At 41.5% G+C, this 19,035-nt stretch overlaps 1 long non-coding RNA gene across 3 annotated transcripts in view; it reads right to left on the bottom strand.

Annotated features, from left to right (window-relative positions):
• Nucleotides 1-839: 839 nt before the first annotated feature.
• The window catches only part of LOC106972675 (uncharacterized), a 137,519-nt gene continuing 119,323 nt past the window's right edge, over nucleotides 840-19,035 (bottom strand). Inside the window, exons 9-12 of one of the 3 annotated variants that reach the window (XR_008295343.1) lie at nucleotides 10,378-16,275; nucleotides 10,035-10,115; nucleotides 5,577-5,772; nucleotides 840-1,558 (exon numbers count right to left, since the gene is read on the bottom strand). This is a non-coding gene — a long non-coding RNA (uncharacterized LOC106972675). Of the gene's footprint in view, nucleotides 1,559-4,543; nucleotides 5,773-10,034; nucleotides 16,276-19,035 lie in introns of those variants that run through there. The other 2 variants (XR_008295344.1, XR_008295345.1) reach the window with 2 other exon arrangements.

Below are 19,035 nucleotides of genomic sequence, written 5' to 3'. Positions count from 1 at the left end.
GAGGAGGGGAAAGGCTAAAGCTGGGCTGTACCCAGGAGGGGAAGAGGTCCCTTCATGAGGCCGCATCACCTCCATAAGGCCAGCAGAGGGCGGGCTTGCATCAGTAGCTAGAACGCCGTTCCTTTGCCCGGGTTTGTTTACTGGAGCGTTACCTTTTGGGTGAACCCAAGGCCTGAGCTGAGACTACAGAAATTTAAACTTAAACCTGGCACATACGCATTAAGACGTTACCAATTGTACAGAACAAGCCTGGGTTATGTTCAGTCCAAGGGCACAAGAACAGGCCGGAATTCGCTTAAGGAATACTAAGCCATGACCTCTCTGGTAGAATCAAACTTAAAGAGGAAAAATTACCTGGATATTTTTTCAGGAAATTTTAATAATTTTAAAGCTGAAGGGCTCATTACACTCATTCGACAAACTAGTTCCTTTAATCCAGCTAGCACATTTCTCAGATGAGGAAGCTGAAGTTTGTGAAACAGTCCTCTAGACTCCTCAAGAGGATATGTCTATAGAAAAAGTATACTTCTTTCAAAACTGGGTTTTAGGCATGTTTTGAAAACACATGGAAAGGTGGCCATTTGGAAAAACTGCATCTAGAATCCTTCTATCTCTCTTTCACACTCTCTCTCATATAGATTTATGTATGTATATAATATACATATAAAAATATGTAATATGTAAATGTAAAAATATGTCATATATGTATTGTATAATAAATAAACTATATTTTATATTTACATATAAATAAAATTGAAATTAAATTTAAAATATAAATATAAATAAACACACACACACACATACCCAGGCCTTTAAAGAGGCAGCAGAGTCTAGTGACCCACCCAGACTTTCTGGATATGAATTCTGGTTCTGTCCTTATTAACTGTGTGACCATAAGCAAGTTACTTAACCTCTTTGTGACTTAATTTCCTCATCTATAAACATAGTTAATAACAGTACATATTTTATTAGATTATTTTAAGGATCCAATGAGCTAATTTTTGTAAACCTCCTAGGACAGTGCTTGGTACATAAAAAGTCCTGTGATAACTGTCTGCTGAATAAAAATTTGGAAAGACACTATTTTAATAATGAGGATAACATTCCAAGGGCACTTTTTAAAAGATTGGAAGTTGGCTTTTAATATACCTTTTGGGATGGGAATTGGTTGCATAATAAATGATAAAGGTGTGGGAAAGAATGTGTGGTTAAATAACCTGACCACTAGATTGAGAGCCAAGAAGCCTTACGTTAGTATTTTAGGAGAGCCTCTAGTTTCCAATGTCCAGAAAAGGTTTCTGATAATTTTTTTTTTCTCATTTGGAAAGCTTAAAAACAACCCTAAACTCAAATCCTCAAATCTTCAAAGAATCAAGTGCTTGGAGCATTTTAAATGTACCTGCTCCTCCTGCTGGCTAGTTTCCAAGGAGTCCTGACTCTTTTTCCAAAGCTGGTTGAAGCTGGTTGTCGGTCCACATCCCCCTCCTTCCCTGGGCGTCTCCACTTGAAGGTAGCCTTTACTTGTGTTCTGCTTCTCTGTTGAGGCTGTAAGGACTAGCTGGCAGAGAAAAGGAACAGTATGTCCATGCAGTGGGGGAAGGCTGGGAGGTCTCAACTTCAGAGTAAGCCTTGGCAAGTCCCCTGCTCTGCGTGAGACCTCTCACATCCATCCAGAGACCGGGAGGGGGGGGGGCAGTGTGGCCCAGCTTTAAGGGACTGTCACTGGACAGGTTAAGGCAGCTCTAAGAGGTGCAGAAGAGGGGACCCTCGGATTGGTATCACAGGCTCTACTTTGGGAGAAGCACAGCAGAAAAATCTGCCTTCCAGGGAATGCCCCAGGAGCAGAGGCTTGAGTGGGGGAACAGGGCTGTAGAAGGGAAAGGGGTCCATAAAAACAAACAAACAAACAAACAAACAAAGACTGTGAGGGCGAAGGGCAGAGTAGGTATGGGAAGTCCTGGGCTCCGGATTCAGTGAAAAGTGAAAACGAGGTGCCTGGCAGGTTCAGTTGATAGAGCATGCAACCCTGAATCCCACATTGGGTATAGAGATCAAGAAAGAAAGAAAGGACGAAAGGAATGAAGGGAGGGAGAAAAGGAAGGAAGGAAGGAAGGAAGGAAGGAAGGAAGGGAGGGAGGAAGGGAGGAAGGGAGGAAGGAAGGAAAGTGAGCACAATGTGGTAGGCTGGGGCTTAAAGTCCCTTAAACAGAACACAAGAATTCTCCGTAGCAAGAAGGAAGGGAGGGGCCAGAGCACTTCTCTGGCTTCTCAAAGTTGAAGATGTGTGGGAATTACCTGGGCGTCGTGTTAAAACTCAGGTTCTGATTCAACAGGCCCAGAATGCCACCTCTGATTCTGTATTTCTAACAAGTTTCCTGGTGAGCCTGCTGGTCCATCTAAGACCCTACTTTCAGAAGCAAGAGTCTTTTCCAGTTGAGTCTGGAGGTCATGGAGCAGATACCCAGCCACTGGGCAAATTCTTTCAGCTCCAGTTCAAAATTAAGGTTGTTTTTTCAGGTTCCTAGGTAGTATAAGCATTTAAGGAGAAGTTCAGTTATGGGGCAGGGAGGGAAAGGCACCTCAGATTTTGGGACTCCTCACCAATCTCCCAGGGTGCCTGGCGGCTAAGAAGAAGAATGGCTGGTCTACCAATGAGTGGAGGGAATAATAATCACGGAGATAATAATCAGGGAGATCTGGTGGGACAGAGATGCTAGCAGGAAAGTCCCTGAAGGTCCCAGAGCAGCCCCTAAATTCCCCACAGGCAGCTTTTCACAGGCAACCTGGAGGCTGCCTTTGAGAGGTTTTGAAAGAAGATACAGGGCTAGCCCACAGAAGCACTTGTGAAACCAGGTGACCCATTGAGAGAAGCTGCTAATTGTAAGACAGGCAGAATGTTATCTGTACTAGGTTTAAAACAGTTTTCCAGGGGGAAATGAGGACAGGCCAAGGCAGCCAAAAAGGGCTGGGTGTTGCCTTTGCAGAAAGCTGAGTTACACTGACAAAGAGTGTTGCCAGGTATTGAACCAGACAGTGTGGTATTTTAGCATCTAGTGTATTAAAATGCAGCAAATACCTGAAAAATCATTATTTCAGATGTGCTTTTCTTACATTTGGATTGATTTTTAATCGGCAGAGGTTTGTAATTTCAGCGTTTAGTTACTCTTCCTGCTAAGTATCAAATGGACAAAACACTTAAAGGCGATTTAGGATTCTTTTGAAATGTGAGGAATCCTTTTATGTATCTGTGTGCAAGTAAACTGTTCCAACACTAATGTTAAGTATTCTGTTAAATAAAGTAAAAGCCTATCCCTCGGGAGGGGAGGGTGCACTCGACAAAAAGTGTTTTGTTTCCTCAGTCTCTGTGGGGTGGATATTTCTGTAATCCTATTTACCCAGGAAGCAGGGAAACACGGTCATCTTTGGGGCCGTAATAAGCGCCAACGTTTACTGAGCGTTTACTATGTGCCCAACGCTGTGTGAGACTGGATGTCTTCTATCCCTTTCTGCAACAGTTCCACAAGGGGGACATTCTAATTGTCCCCATTTTACAGTTAGGGAAACAATCTCAGAAAGCACCGAGGCCCCAAACCAAATTCCTCTTTTCTCTTAGACCCCTCATCCAATTTATAACAAATTCTCTCTGTCTGTGATAATTCCAAAATACATCCAAAACTCTGACCTTTTTTTTCATATATATTTTTTAATGTGTATTTATTTTTGGGAGAGAGAAAGAGAGAGGGAGAGAGAGAGAGAGCAGGAGCAGGGAAGGGGCAGAGAGAGAGAGAGGGGCAGAGGATCTGAAGCAGGCTCTGCACTGACCGCAGAGAGCACTACGCAGGGCTAAAAATCATGAACTGTGAGATTATGACCTGAGCCGAAGTCAGACGCTTAGCCAACCGAGCCACCCAGGAGCCCCTAACCTTTTTCCACCTTAACTCAGGGCCTCATTATCTATCTTGCTTGGATTTTGCCTTACCCTTCAACTGCCACCCCGCCCCCAGCCCAGTACAGTCTTCCCTACACACAGCAGCCAGAGTGGCCTTTTTCTTTTTCTTTTTTAAAAATGTGTTTATTTGAGTATAGTTGACACAGTGTTACATTGGTTTTAGGTGTACAAGATAGTTGATTTGACTTCTCAAAACTTGATGTTGTGCTCACTACAGTGTAACCATCATCTGTCACTATGCAGCACTATTAAAATGTCGCTGACTATATTCCCTCTGCCACAACTTTCATCCCCATGCTGAATTCATTCTGTAACTGGATGCCAGTATCTCCCCAGAGTGGTCTTTTAATTTTTTAATTTTTTTAAGGTTTTCGAAGTTTATTTTGAGAGAGAGATAGAGAGCAAGTCGGGGAGAGGTAGACAGAGGGAGAGACAGGATCCCGAGCAGGCGCCACAATGTCAGGGCATTTGGAACTAAGAGCCTGATGTGGGGCTTGAACTCATGAACTGTGGGATACGTCCTGAGCCAAAATCAAGAGTTGGACGCTCACCCAACTGAGCCACCAAGGCGCAACTCCCCCCCCCCCGGCAAGAGTGGTCTTTTTAAACTTTAACTCATAGAGCTTACATTCTAGTGGGAGGAAACAGTAATTAAAAAAATATCTAGGCTATCAGATAGTAGTAAGTTCTATGGAGAAAAATGAAGTAGAAAAGGAGAATAGGAGGGAGCCTGGGTGATCCATTTGGTAGAGCATGTGACTCTTGACCTCAGGGTCATGAGTTTGTGCCCCACAATGTAGAGATTAATAAAAAAAAAAACTTAAAAAAAAAAAGAAAGAAAAGGAGACTAGGGAGTGCTGAGTGGCAGTGAGGGGCCACCAGGATGGCTGAGGGGATGGCCAGGAAGGTCTTCCCAAGAAAGTGACACTAGAGCAGAAACATGAAGGTGACAAAGGAGTGAGCCAAGTGGATTCTGGAGGAAGAACATTCTAGACAGAGGGTAGAGCAAGTGCAAAGGCCCTGTGGAAGAGTGTGCTTGGCGTGTTTGTGGAACAGCAATGAAGCAGACGTGTCTAGAGCACAGAGAGTAAGGTATGGCAGTAAGCAGAGGTCAGAGAGGTCCTGGGGGTGGTTTGGGGAGAGGGCAGGCCATGTAGGAACTTGGAGTTCCCTGCCCCACCCAGGACTTGGACACTGAGTGGGTGGGCAGCAGGGGAGGAATATGAGCAGGTCAGAGATGTGCCTGTGAAGATGGGCAGGAGTGGTTGCAGGGAGCCTTGCTTGGAGTCAGAAACAGGAACAATAATGGAGGCCAGGGCAGTGCAGGAAGAGGGCTCCCATGCTGCCACAGGTCTGGGAAATGAGGATCAAGCATTGGGTCTGCCAATGTGGAAGCTTAGCAAACGAGGAGTTTCAGTGGGACAGTGGGACACAGCAGGCTGGCAAGGGTTCAGAGGGGATGCAGAAAGAGAAGGTGAAGGTGGTGAGCAAAAGTGGTTGTGCTGTAGAGACGGTCAGAAACATGAGGTGGTGGCTGCAGGGGCAGGTGGGTCATCAGGAGGTGGCCTTGTGACAGTGGAGGAAAGTCCTGCTGATGGCACCATGAAGGAGAAAGAAGGACACTCACCAGAGAAGGCTGGAGGGATGGAGTGTGTGCACCTGCCGGAGGGCCTTCCTCCCTGGCACCCACAGGACGGAAGGCAGGGATGGGGGACAAGTGCAGGTGGGAGCTTGTGGAGTCCTCTCTGGCTTGCTTCTATTTCCTCAGCGAAACAGGAAGTCTGTCAGCGAAGACGAGGATTGGGGGAGGAAGTGTTACAAGTCTGAGGAAAGAAAGATGATGGGCAGCTGAGGGGTTGAGTGTTTATGCAAGGGAGAAGTTATTATACTGGACTTTGGAACTAAGCTGGTTAAGGAGGGAAGTGAGGATATGAGAGAGGGAAGGAGCAATAAAAAGGTAGGAAAACAGTAGGCTGTCGGACCCACAGAGCTGGAGTTGGGGTACTACAGGGATATGCAAAAGTTTGGGGGTTGGGGTACAACAGGGGTAAGAAGACGGGGGTGGTGGTGGAAAGCAGAATGCTTCATGCACCACCATTCTCTCTCCTACACTGTTTCAGCTCACTTGCCTTCCTGCTGTTCCTCCAACGCCTGAAGTTGGTTTCTGCCTCAGGGCCTTTGTACTTGCCATTCTCTTCACAACTTTTCATGGCTTGTTCTCTGACTTTACTTAGCTCTCTGCTCTAACGTCATGTCCTCAGGGAAGTTTTCTCTGATCACCTACATTGAAAAAGGTGGTATCTGTCCCCTGACTCTGTTTCATTTTCCTTCATGGCATTTATTGCATCCTAGAATTATGCTCTATTCATTCATAAGCTTATATTCTGTGTTTCCCACTAGAATACAAGCTCTGTAAGGGTCAGAATATTGTCTTGTGCACCATTATATCCCTAACACTTAATGGGCGCTCAATAAATATTTACTGAACAAACAGTGAATGAATGAACCTGCCCAAGGTCACTCAGGTAGTAAGTGATGGAGCCACGATTCACGCCCAGAAGTCTGACTCTGGAGCTTTTGCTCTTAAGCACTCAACAGGGTGAAGGACAGACTAGACAGAGAGAAGGGGGCCGCCACAACTCCCCCGGAGATTTCAACCTCTGAGATTTTAGTTGCTTCCTCATGACGGAGTTTGAGGGGAGGAAGGGAAAAGCAGTTATATTGGAAGCTTTATTGCAAAAGGCAGAAAGGAGAAGAAAATAATTTCCTGAGTAGAAAAATATCTAGAAGGACAAAAAACCAAATCAGTAACAGTGTACAGGTCTGAGACTGCAGTAATTGATCAAAGGTCACTTAAGCCTATGTGTGATGTGTGTGTGTGTGTGTGTGTGTGTGTCAAAGAGAATGCATTAAGGGAGTGCTTTTGGAATAAAAAATTAAAATGCAAAAAAATACCCATTTGTCTTATAAAGGGGGTGGGAATGGAAACTGCAGACAATCTGGTGATGAAAGTAAAGTTTAAAATTTTAAAAATATTTTTTTAATGTTTATTTATCTTTAAGAGACAGAAACAGATCACAAGCCAGGGAGAGACAGAGACAGAAGGAGACACAGAATCCTAAGTAGGCTCCAGGCTCTGAGCTGTCAGCACAGAGCCCAACGTGGGGCTTGAACTCACAAAGCACAAGATCACGACCTGAGTTGAAGCCGGAAGCCTAACCAACTGAACCACCCAGGTGCCCCTGTGAAAGCTAAAATTTAAAGTCACCTCTACTGGGAGAACAATAGGTTTAGATGATTAAATCATGCAAATACTAAGCAAGGATTTTAATCCATTCGCTGGGTTACATTTAAATCCTCGGTGCCATTAGGAACAACTCAAAGCGGCAATGCATGTGATGCAAAACTGATTCCTCAGTGTTATTTTCCATTTGCGAATGGGTTGGATCCATTTGAGTCAAACTGTGCTTCTGCAGACTTGGTTGCTTCTCTTGGGAGTGTTCTTTCAAATCAGGTTACAGAAACAAGCAAGCGACAGCAGCTGCAGAAGCAGATTTCTACTCTCAAATGTGAGATGAAAATGTGAATATTGAGAGTTTTCCTTTAGTGTGGAAAGTGACCGGCTTTCTTGGTAAAGTTGTTTCTTCACAGGGTCAGAGACTGGGGCAGGGGGCGGGGTGGGGGGGCGGGCGGTGTCCACATGCCCTGAAGAGTCAGCCAGGCCCCTTTCAGAGCAGAAGTTGGGGTCACGCAGATGGATGTTTGAATCCAGTTCTGCTCCTCATAGTTGGACGGCTCTGGTCAAGGCGCTTGACCCTGGTACTTCCCTCATTTGCAAAATCCTTGTCCCTCCCGGGGTTGCTGTGAGGGTTAATTGAAGTGATGTGTGTGGTGTCACAGAGTCATTTGCTTGATAAATGGAAGTCATTATGTAAATTGCTGGCAGACTACTACTTGCTTTTGTGCACTCCTGTTTTTGTTCTAGCTCGTCGTTCATAGACAGTGTGACTATATAATTTATCATCCAAACTGGGACCCTTCTGAGAATGAAAGAGTACAGCGAACCAGACAGGACTCTGGGCTCTTGGGAGTGGTAGGTCAGGACTAACCCCGGGCAAGCCTGGATGTCTGGTCACCCTCCCTAAGACTCACTCGTGGTGAGACTGAGGATCGGGTGGCAGAGAGCTGGCTGCCATCAGGCTGCCACCATTCCTCCTGCTGGAGCGATGACAGGAAAGAAGGGGACAGGGCGGGTGAAGTCAGGCCTTGCCTGTTTTGGTAAGCTGGTTAGGAGCTAATGACCCAGTCTTTGGAAAGTGTTAAGAATGGAAGAAGCCCTCTTTCCCTCCTTCCTTGCCACCTTGGGATTTGGCCAAGGGCTTCCCTCCGTTGGGCCCAGATCGGAGTTTAAAGAAGCCGGCATGTGCCAATGTAGCATCAAACCCATGAGATGAGGGTGAGGACCTCAACACGGTTGTAAGCACGCTTTGTCTTGGGAGCCAGACCACACGGATGTATGTTACTATGTTTATTGCTCTGTTACTTGCCAGGGCAGTGATACCCAAACTTGCAGGAATTTAAGGATAAACTGGAATTACTTTAAGACACCCATTGCCAGGCTGCCACTATAGACCATCTGAATCCAAATCTCCTGACATTCCGGGCAGTTTCTATGACCAGCCAAGGTTAGGAAACGTTACCCTTTCATTTAAACTTTCTAGCTTTGATTTGGTTTTGCCATGGGATGTTAGGAAATGCCTTTTATGTGTAACATTGTGTCAACCATACTTCAATTTTAAAAAATGCCTTTTGGGGCGCCTGGGTGTCTCAGTCGGTTAAGCGTCCGACTTCGGCTCAGGTCATGATCTCGTGGTCCGTGAGTTCAAGCCCCGCGTCGGGCTCTGTGCTGACTGCTCAGAGCCTGGAGCCTGTTTCAGATTCTGTGTCTCCCTCTCTCTCTGACCCTCCCCCGTTCATGCTCTGTCTCTGTCTCAAAAATAAATAAACGTTAAAAAAAATTAAAAAAAAAATGCCTTTTGTTACCTTGTGCTGGCGTCTCAGATAGGAAAGGAAGAAAGATCTGAGCAGGCTTTGCTGGAGCAAAGATAATGAGACCAAGATGCCCAGAAGAGAGATGAATCTCCAGGACAGGGTTTAGGGTTTGGCAGTCTCTGCTTCTGGCCTGGCAGTCACGTGAGGGCTGTTTTTCAGTGTCAACCTTGGAGGAACTGAGCTTTGTTTTTATTATAAAAGCAGTGATTCCATGTCCTTACACCTGGCTTTCTCTTCTTTCCCCATCATGATTCCAGAAAGAATTATTCATACTTCCTGTCTCTACTGTCTTCATTCTCATTCACTCCTGACTGCAATAAAATGAAGACTGATCTGGGCAACCTTGGGCCGGTTAGTGAATGACTCCAAGCCTCGGTTTCTTCGCTGTAACTTCCACATGAGGTCATGCAAGAAAAGCATCTACCATAGTCCCTGGCACTCGGCAAATATGTGATCTTAATTCCTTCGCTGTCTTTGCCTACTTCTGCCCCCAGGACAGAGATTAACTTTCTCTTCCTAAAATCATTAGTGACCTAATTGGAAGATTCAATGGTTCACTTTACGTCTCTTATTAATATTCAAGACTATACTCAGTTCTTGAAATTCTTATTCTTTCCCCAGTGTTTGCCCCCTGGTTCTTTTTCCTTTACAGACACCTTATTTTAAGTGTATTAATGGAATTATGTAGTTATCAAAAAGTATCATTTTGAAGACTGTGGAAAGACACAAAAATGATTACTTTAACTTCCTAAGCAAAAATAGTGCCATATATAAATGCTACATGTTAAAAATAGGTAAGGAGCTTTTGGTCTTAAGAAGGCATTATGTTGATGTGATCCAAAGATAGCAGTCTTACCCAAGTCACAGCTACAGCCACAGCCAAGATCCCCCGAGGGAAGTAGACATGTAGGGAACACTAGCAAATGAGAATTAAAGTACCGTTTGCTATGGACAGTCTGGTGAGCTGGGCCTGAGCACCGCTTTGAGGTTCAGGCCTGAAGACTTCCTCTAACTTCCAGGCACAGCCTCTTACCTCTGCAGGAGGACAGCAGGGAGACATACAGGTCCTCCGCCTGAGAGGGAAGAGATCTGGTTTCATCAGGGAACAAAGGGACTGCAAAAGAGAAGAGAGATTACCTCTTGGGTGTGCCAGGGCAGGCTCCATGAATTTGAGAGAGAAGATTGTGATCATCTCTTTCTGCCTCTGCATTCAGTGAACTTCAGGTTGAAATCTACCAGGGTGGGAGTATTTTTACACCACAGAAATTGGTAAACACTATAAAGCACGGCTTCCCATCCCTGACCTTTGCCAAAGCTGAATGTTAACTAGCAGCACCTCACAGGGAGAAGGCAGAAAGCACGAAATACTCTCTTACTCTGAGTTGGCTCTGGGTATTAAACGCAACATTCTGTTTCATTGTGGGAAGAACGTTAGATCCATGTCTGAATTCGTATCTGCAATAATAAAGATGCCAATGATAGTAACACCTATTGACACTTCTAGGTACTGTGTTTCACCGTACCAAGCATTTCCCATGCATAACCTTAATTTCTACTCGTCACTTTATGAAATAGGAACTGTCATTACCTCTGTTTTACAGATGAGAACACTGTGAATCAGAGAGTAAGTAATTTGTGTCCTGTTACACTGTTGGTGAATAGAAGATTCCAGATTCCCGGGGTGCCTGGGTGGCTCAGTTGTTTAAGTGTCCCACACTAGATTTTGGCTCAGGTCAGGATCTGATCTTTCTTTCTGCCCCTCCCCGACTTCCATGTGTTCTCTTTCTCTCTCAAAATAATTAATGAAAAGAATGAAAAAAATTCTATAAAGAAGAAGAAGAAGAAGAAGAAGAAGAAGAAGAAGAAGAAGAAGAAGAAAACAACCCTGGATTCTAATCCAAGTCCTCACTAGAGCCTCAGCTCTGACCTCCATGATAACCCCTTGGTGGGCAGAGAGGGTGGCAAAGTTCCCTCCTCAACCAGCAACTGACAGTGTGTGTTACTATGATAGAAACATCTATTCTTAAAAATACACATCCTTGTGTATTGTGACACGATTATTATATAAGGTTTTTAGTTGTGTAAAGTAATACTATTTATTTTCACGGATATTTACATATGTAGTAAAGGTGTAAAAACATACATGGAGATAATGTGGGTACATAGCTATTTTTTATATAACTTTTTTGTGTATTTAAACTATCTTATGATAAAATTTTAATATATTTCTGAATAAGGTAATCAGGCTGGTTTTATAGTAACATTATGGGTAGTTGTAACCATTTATTTAAAAATTTTAAGTGTTGTTGTTATATTGTCTTTTCAGTTAAAAAATTGTTTTTTAGAAAGGAGTGCATGCAAAATCTGGTAAAGCCTGAACAATGTCTGTAGTCAGCTGAATTCTGTAACATCAGGTTCCTGGTTTTGAGAATGTCCTGCAATTACATAAGATGTCATCATTGAGAGAACTGAGTGATACAATGGATTATTATTAGATTATTTTTTGTTATTATTTATAATAATATGTTATAATAATAATGTTATATTTGTATTTGGATATTATTAGATTATTTATTGGTTATTTTTAGATGAATTAATAAATAAAGTTTATTTTGGGGCACCTGGGGGGCTTAGTTGGTTAAGCGTCCCACTTCGGCTCAGGTCATGCTCTCATGGTTCGTTAGTTCAAGCCCCACATTGGGCTCTCTGCTGTCAGCGCAGAACCTGCTTCAGATCCTCTGTCCTCCTCTCTCTCTGACCCTCTCCTGCTCATGCTCATGTGCTCTCTTCTCTCCCAAAAATAAACTTAGAAAAAGTTTCTTTTTATTTATTATTTTCAAAATGTTTGAGAGTCTCTGTTTTAATGGAGGCCTCCTCTGCCCCCAGGTACTGTTAGATGTTTTCCCTGTATGTTCCCACCCTCTACCACAGCAGTTATCACTCTGTAGGTTATGTTTATAAAGTAATATATACTTTTAAAATGCTGTTATTCTTTTCTAGGAAAATTTTCCCACATTTAAAAATTGAGCTATAATTCATATACCATAGAATTCTCCCTCTTTGAATTGTTAAAATTCAGTGGGCTTTAGCATATTCACAAGGTTGTGTGCAACCATCACCGCTATCTAATTCCAGAATTATTTCATTACCCCCTGTACTCATTAGCGGCCACTCATCATTCTTCCTTCTCCCCTGTCCCTGGCAACCACTCATCAACTTTCTATTTATATGATTTTTATATGCTTTTTCTGGACAATTCATCTGAATGGACTCCTGCAATATATCAATATATGGCCTTTTGACAAGCTTCTTTCACATTCAGTATAATGTAGTCGTTAAAATCCATGCTGTAGCATGAATCAGTATCATTCCTTTACACAGCTGAATACTATTCCTTTGAATAGACATACCACCTTTTGCATATTCATCCATCAGTTCATGAGCATTTGTGTTACTTCTATTTGGGGGGGGGTATTTTACATAATGCTGCTATGAACATTCATATATGTTATTGTTTGTACATATGCTTTCTTTTTTTTAATTAATTTTTTAAATGTTTATTTATTTTGAGAGAGAGAGAGAGTGCACAAGCAGGGAAGGGGCAGAGACAGAGGGAGAGAACCTTTTCTAGCACAGAATCCTAATCTAGCACAGAGCCTAATGTGGGGCTTAATCTCACAAACCATGAGATTATGACCTGAGCTGAAACCAAGAGTTGGTCACTTAATTGACTGAGATACCCAGGTGTCTCTGTACATATGCTTTCAATTCTCTTGGGAATATATCTAGGAGCAGACATGTCAGATCATATACTTAACTCTGTTTAATTTTTAGAGGAACTGCCAAGTTTTTTTCCAAAGCATAGGCCAGCAACTTTTAAAAGAACTTTTTTTTAGGACTATAAAGATATACATCATATAACCATTAGAGAAACTTTGAAAAATCCAGTGAAGAATCAGGACAAAATAAAGGTTATTTCCACTTTATATTACTATGGATAACAATTGTTGACATCGTGATCAGTCTTTTTAATATGTGCATATGTATGCGTGCACACACAATCTGTGTTATGCTATATATACACCTTTTGAAATTTGCTTTTCTCCACTTATAAGAGACATTAATTTTTCAAGTTGTTAAATAGTCTTCTAAATCATTTTGTAAATGGCTACACATTGGGGCGCTTGGTTGGCTCAGTCAGTTAGGCGTCCAACTCTTGATTTCAGCTCAGGTCATGATCTAATGACTCACGGGATAGAGCCCTGCATCAGGCTCTGTACTGGAGCCTGCTTGGGATTCTTTCTCTCTGCCTCTCCCTGCTCTCTCTCTCTCTCTCTCTCTCTCTCAAAATAAATAAACTTTAAAAAATGGCTACATATTATTATTTTGTATGAAGGTACCAGGATTAATTTAACTCATATCTTTTTGATAGATAATAACAATATTTCTAATTTTCCTCTGATAGCTGTGTACAAATATTCTTGGCATATAAATTGTGGTGTTTATGACTACTTTTGTAGGATAAATTCCTAGAAATTGAATTAAGTATATGTATTTTCAGGTTTTTTAATACAGATTACTGTCCTCTGAAAGGCTGTATCCATCTATGTTAGTTTCCATCAGCTAACAAGATGGCCTGTGTGACTCATTGCTGACCTATTGGTCATTATAATGGTTTAAATCTCTGCGAATTTAATGAACTAAAACAGGCTGCAATAACATTTTGCTTGGTATTTCTTTGATTCTCATTAAGAATGAACATTTTTTCTCCTGCTTATTGATCATTTGTATTTCCTTTTTTAATGTCCTGTTTTTCATGTATTTGGCCTGTTTTTCTGTCTAGGTGTTACCTTATTATTCATTTGGAAGAGTTCCAATTGAGTGTCTTTTTCTTTTACAAATTTTTCTCTTTCCTTTTTTTTTTAATACATTACAAAAGTAATAGATGTTTAGTGTAAAAATATAAAAGAATTATAATAATATAAAACATAAATACTGAAAAATTCCAAATTTCACCCTCTCCAACTGACAGTTTGGTGTATATTCCTCCAAATGTTTTTTCCTATCCATATTCTACCAATTACATTTCTTTTCAAAATTGGAATCCTGATACACATGTTGTTTTTAACTTGATTTTTCACTTACTGTCTTCTTTTTAAATAATTTTTTTAATGTTTATTTATTTTTGAGAGAGACAGAGCACGAGTGGGGGAGGGGCAGAGAGTGAGGGAGACACAGAGTCTGAAGCAGGTTCCAGGCTCTAAGCTGTCAGCACAGAGCCTGACACGGGGCTCGAACCCACAAGTCATGAGATCATGACCTGAGCCGAAGTCAGAGCTTAACGGACTGAGCCATCCAGGGACCCCCAATTTACTTACTATATCTTATATATATGCCATTGTCAATACATATAGCTTTATCTTTTCTTTTTTTAATGTTTTTAATTTTACTTTTGAGAGAGCATGAGCAGGGAGGGGCAGAGAGAGGGGGACAGAGGATCCAAAGCTAGTCCCTGAGTTTGAATTCAGGGACTTCGAGATCATGAGCTGAGCCACCCAGACACCTGCCTTCCTTTTAATAGTTGTGTGCTATCACGACTATATTGTGCTTTAAACATGAACAGTTTTACATTTTTATTGAGTTATATCATTAAGTCTTTTTTGTGGCATATTGCTTAACTTTTGTGCAGTGGAAGGTTTTCAAATTTTTATGAGAATTCTCTGATGGACTGTTCAAGAAATTATCTTCATTTTCCAAGACAAGCTATGCCGTGAAAGAGTGTAGACTGTTGACACATCTTGTAAATTCTATAAGGAGTCTGAAAAACTGCTTTGCAAATATGGGGGGGGGGGTGGAAATAATGTTTTGATCAAATAAAGTATAGTAAAGTCCTTATTTTAAGTGAATAAAGTTTGGAGTACATTACCATTTCATCTGGTCTCAAGAGCTAATTTCTAGAAGGTTGAAATGCATCAATAGTCTTTGAAAGAGAGAGTTCTTACTTCCCTGAAACATTCATAAAAAAATTTATAGTCATTGGGTTAGGTGCTGGCAATGCATTGATGAGGAAACACAAGACACACACATGCACACAACACACACAATCCCTGCTCTTACAGGGTGTACAGTCAAGTGGAGACAAGCATTGTTCAAGTAATTATACAAGCAAATATGTAAGAACAAACTGCAGTGTGTGCAAAGGAAGAAGAGTACAGGGCAGAGTGAGATGACTCAGAGGGATCCATCCCTGGCCTGGAACATTTTGGAAAGCCAACTTGGGATGTGTCAGCTGTGCTGCGATTGGGGGACCAAAGTGGGGAGGGGAGGTTTGGTGGCAAGAAGAGGGTGCATTAGGGAGAGAAGGAGCTACAAGGGTAGGAGCCCAGAAGCTGGAAGGGGTTCAAGCCTTGGGCAACACAAGAGCTAGCTCAATTGCCCACAAGGAGGAAAGGCTATGGGACAGGAAGGAGCATGCCTCTGCTAAAGTTTTAAATTCAAAAGGTTTTTATCATCTAAAAGTGGTATGACTGGGGTGCCTGGCTGGCTCAGTCGGGAGGGTGTACAACTCGATCTTGGGGTTGTCAGCTTGAGCCCCATGTTGGGTGTAGAGATTGAAAATAAAATCTTTAGGGCGGGTGCCTGGGTGGCTCAGTCGGTTAAACGTCCGACTTCAGTTCAGGTCATGATCTCACGGTTTGTGAGTTCGAGCCCCACATCGGGCTCTGTGCTGACAGCTCTGAGCCTGGAGCCTGGTTCAGATTCTGTGTCTCCTCCTCTCTCTGCCCCTCCCCTGCTACAGCTCTGTCTCTGTCTCTCAATAATAAATAAACATTAAAAAATTAAAAAATAAAATAAAATCTTTGGGGTGCCTGGGTGGCTTAGTCAGTTTAGTGTTGGACTCTTGAATTTGGCTCAGGTCATGATCTCACAATTTGTGGGACTGAGCCCCATGTCGGGCTCTGCACTGACAGCACAGAGCCTGCTTGGGATTCTCTCTCTCTGCCCCTCCCCTGCTCCCTCTCTCTCTCTCAAAATAAATAAATAAACTTAAAAAAAAATAAAACCAAAATCTTTAAAAAATAAAAAAATAGGGGCACCTGGGTGGCTCAGTAGGTTGAGCATCTGACTCTTGATTTCGGCTCAGGTCATGATCCCAGGATTGTGAGATTGAGCCTCACCCTGTGTCCAGCTCTGGTTGAGTGTGGCACCTGCTTGAGATTTTCTCTCTCTCTCCCTCTGCCCTTCTCCCCCAGTTGCACGTTCTCTCTGTCACTCTAAAATAAAAATAAAAATAAATTAAAAAAAAATAAATGGTAGGACTACAAGCTATCAGTTTGTGATCCCTGCTTTATGGGGAACATGAGACTCATTAAACAATGACTGAGGTCCTGAAAATGTCCCGAAACTGAGCGTTCAAAGAATTCCAGAATTTGAATGCTGGATAGAATAGGGTGGAGTTCTGGAGTTGGGAAAAGAAAATCAGGGAGTGAGGATGATCTTATTAAAGGCCAGGGAAAGAAGGCCTTTCAAGGAGGAGGCAGTGAGTGCTGCTAAGAGATCAAGGAAAATGAGAACCGAAAAAATGTCCTTTGAATTTCATAACCCAGAGGTCAGTGACCTTCACAAAATGCCTAGACTGTGCTGACATTGTGTAATGAGTCTCATGTGTCTCCTGAATTGTCTGTGTCTTATGCCTGACTTGGAGGGGGTGTGGCTAGGTCAGACCCAGCACAAGCTTCTAGAGACCCCGCCTCATTCTAGCAACAACCAGCACGGTGTTATAAATAAGACCATTATAAGATAAACACATTTTTTGACAAGGTATTTATTACCACATGTTTTAATATCAGACAGACTCAAGCAGGCTCACATAAAACACCATGAAGCATGTATTTCTTGTGCAATGCTGTACAGATAGGTATCTGGTTAATCGAGATCTTCAGAATAAAGCTCTATGAAATGTACTATTGCCTTTATTTAACAGAGTATATTGAAGGTATAAGAATCTACCAGCTGCTGAAAACTGCAGAACCCCACCCCTATTGTGTCTTTATTTGTAGAAGAAATATTCTAAAAAATGTTCCATAGAACAGGATGAGAGTCATTTTCCGAATTGAAATGATAAGGCTTTATTATCAAAACTGACATTTTTCAAGATAAAAGTAGAGCGCATAATGATTAATGAACTTAACAGAAGGATTCCAAAATAGTTTCTACAAATTTAATTCTCTTAAACAACTGTAAATATACAGTATTTATTAGTCTTAACCTGAATGAATAATTCTCAAGGCCCTCCTAAAGTTATTGTTCATCAAGAATAAAATTCTACACATATGGGAATTCAGAAAAAAATCAGTTAACATAATTGAATGTAATTAATCATTAAAATATCAAAACAGAGCAGTAAATTTCAAAGTGTATATATGTAGTGATTTTTAAAACTCTAATGAGGCATAATTTAAAATGTAGCTAAGCAATGTTTTAATGTATTAGTCACATGATGTAGTTAAAATCATTATAGTAAAATAAATTATATATATAACTAATATATAAGTATATATATTCATATAATTTCCTCTTGTTGGATTTTAGGAGAATATGTGTCATAGTTAATTCTATATTGTATTTTATTTATAAATTGAGAACTCTAATCAACAATTATTTGGTATTAAATGCTATACTTTTATATACCTTACTGCATTTAAAAAAATCTATAATTTTCAACAACAAACCTCAAAAATATTAAAGCAAAGGAAATTTCTAGGGCACCTGGGTGGCTCAGTGGCTAAGTGTCCAACTTCAGCTCAGGTCATGATCTCACGGCTCATGAGTTCAAGCCCCACATCAGGCTCTCTGCTATCAGTGTAGAGTGTGCTTCAGTTCCCGTCTCCCTCTTTCTCTGCCCCTCCCTAGCTCGTGCTTTCTTTTTGTCTCAAAAATAAATAAAAACATCAGTCAATCAATCATTTAATAAAAATAAAGGACATTTCTTCTCCCTTAAATCTTGGATCTTGTAATCAGATTAATCTTTCTAAAATTCTGCTTTCATCTTGTTAGTGCCACGTAAATCATTATTCAGTGAATTCCCATTTCCTACAGAATGAAGTTCAACTCTTTATTCTGACCTTCACAACATTCCATGCTTTGGCCTCAAACTTTATTTTCAAACCAGCCCATGCTCTTCACTGACTCAGTACCAGCAAAGTTCATTCTGACCCTGAGCTTGTGCTCCTCACCTCCAATGCTCCTCTTTCTCATCTTCAAGTCCTATGATCTTTATCTGTTATTTTCATTTTTTCAAGTAGGCTCCACACCCAACGTTGGGCTTGAACTCACAAACCTGAGATGAAGAGTTACATGCTCTACTGACTGAGCCAGCCAGGTGCCCCAAATCCTCTGATCTTTAATTATTCCATTTGACTCCCACCTCCCTTGGGAATTTTCCCTGATGCTTCTGATGCCTTCCTCTTTTCTTGTCTTTAACACTCATGTTGGCTTTTAACTGGGCCATGTACTGTTACTAAACTAGTTCCTGTTTTTAAGACTTGTCTCTTCAACCACATGGGAAATTCCTTGATTAGTGCCTTTGGTGCCTAGCACAATCCTGAGTATTTAATTCTAAGCACATGCTAGTATCACCTTAATTACCTCTGACAGTTTACTTTATTCTTACAATTTTTCTTTCCAACTACAGAAACAGCCCAGCTAAAGGCCAAGTTTATTGTTGCTGCAGTGTCTCTCATTCTCTTCAAAAGCCAGCTGATCTTACTATTGGCTCCATTTAATGCATGAACTTCTCTGTGCAAATGAAACATATGGAATCTGGAACTTTCTTCAAACCAGGGACTTTTAATTTCACCAAGTCTTAGGTAAGTTTCTGTCTTTTGTGATAAATGTATATTTACAGGTAGATTTTTCCCTTTTATTTTATTTTATTTTTTATTTATTTTTTATTAAAAAAAATTTTTTTTTCAACGTTTATTTATTTTTGGGACAGAGAGAGACAGAGCATGAACGGGGGAGGGGCAGAGAGA

The sequence above is a fragment of the Acinonyx jubatus genome, chromosome A1, assembly GCF_027475565.1.
Source record: "Acinonyx jubatus isolate Ajub_Pintada_27869175 chromosome A1, VMU_Ajub_asm_v1.0, whole genome shotgun sequence".
Lineage (NCBI taxonomy): Eukaryota > Metazoa > Chordata > Mammalia > Carnivora > Felidae > Acinonyx > Acinonyx jubatus.
This window is presented reverse-complemented; position numbering and strand designations above follow the sequence as displayed.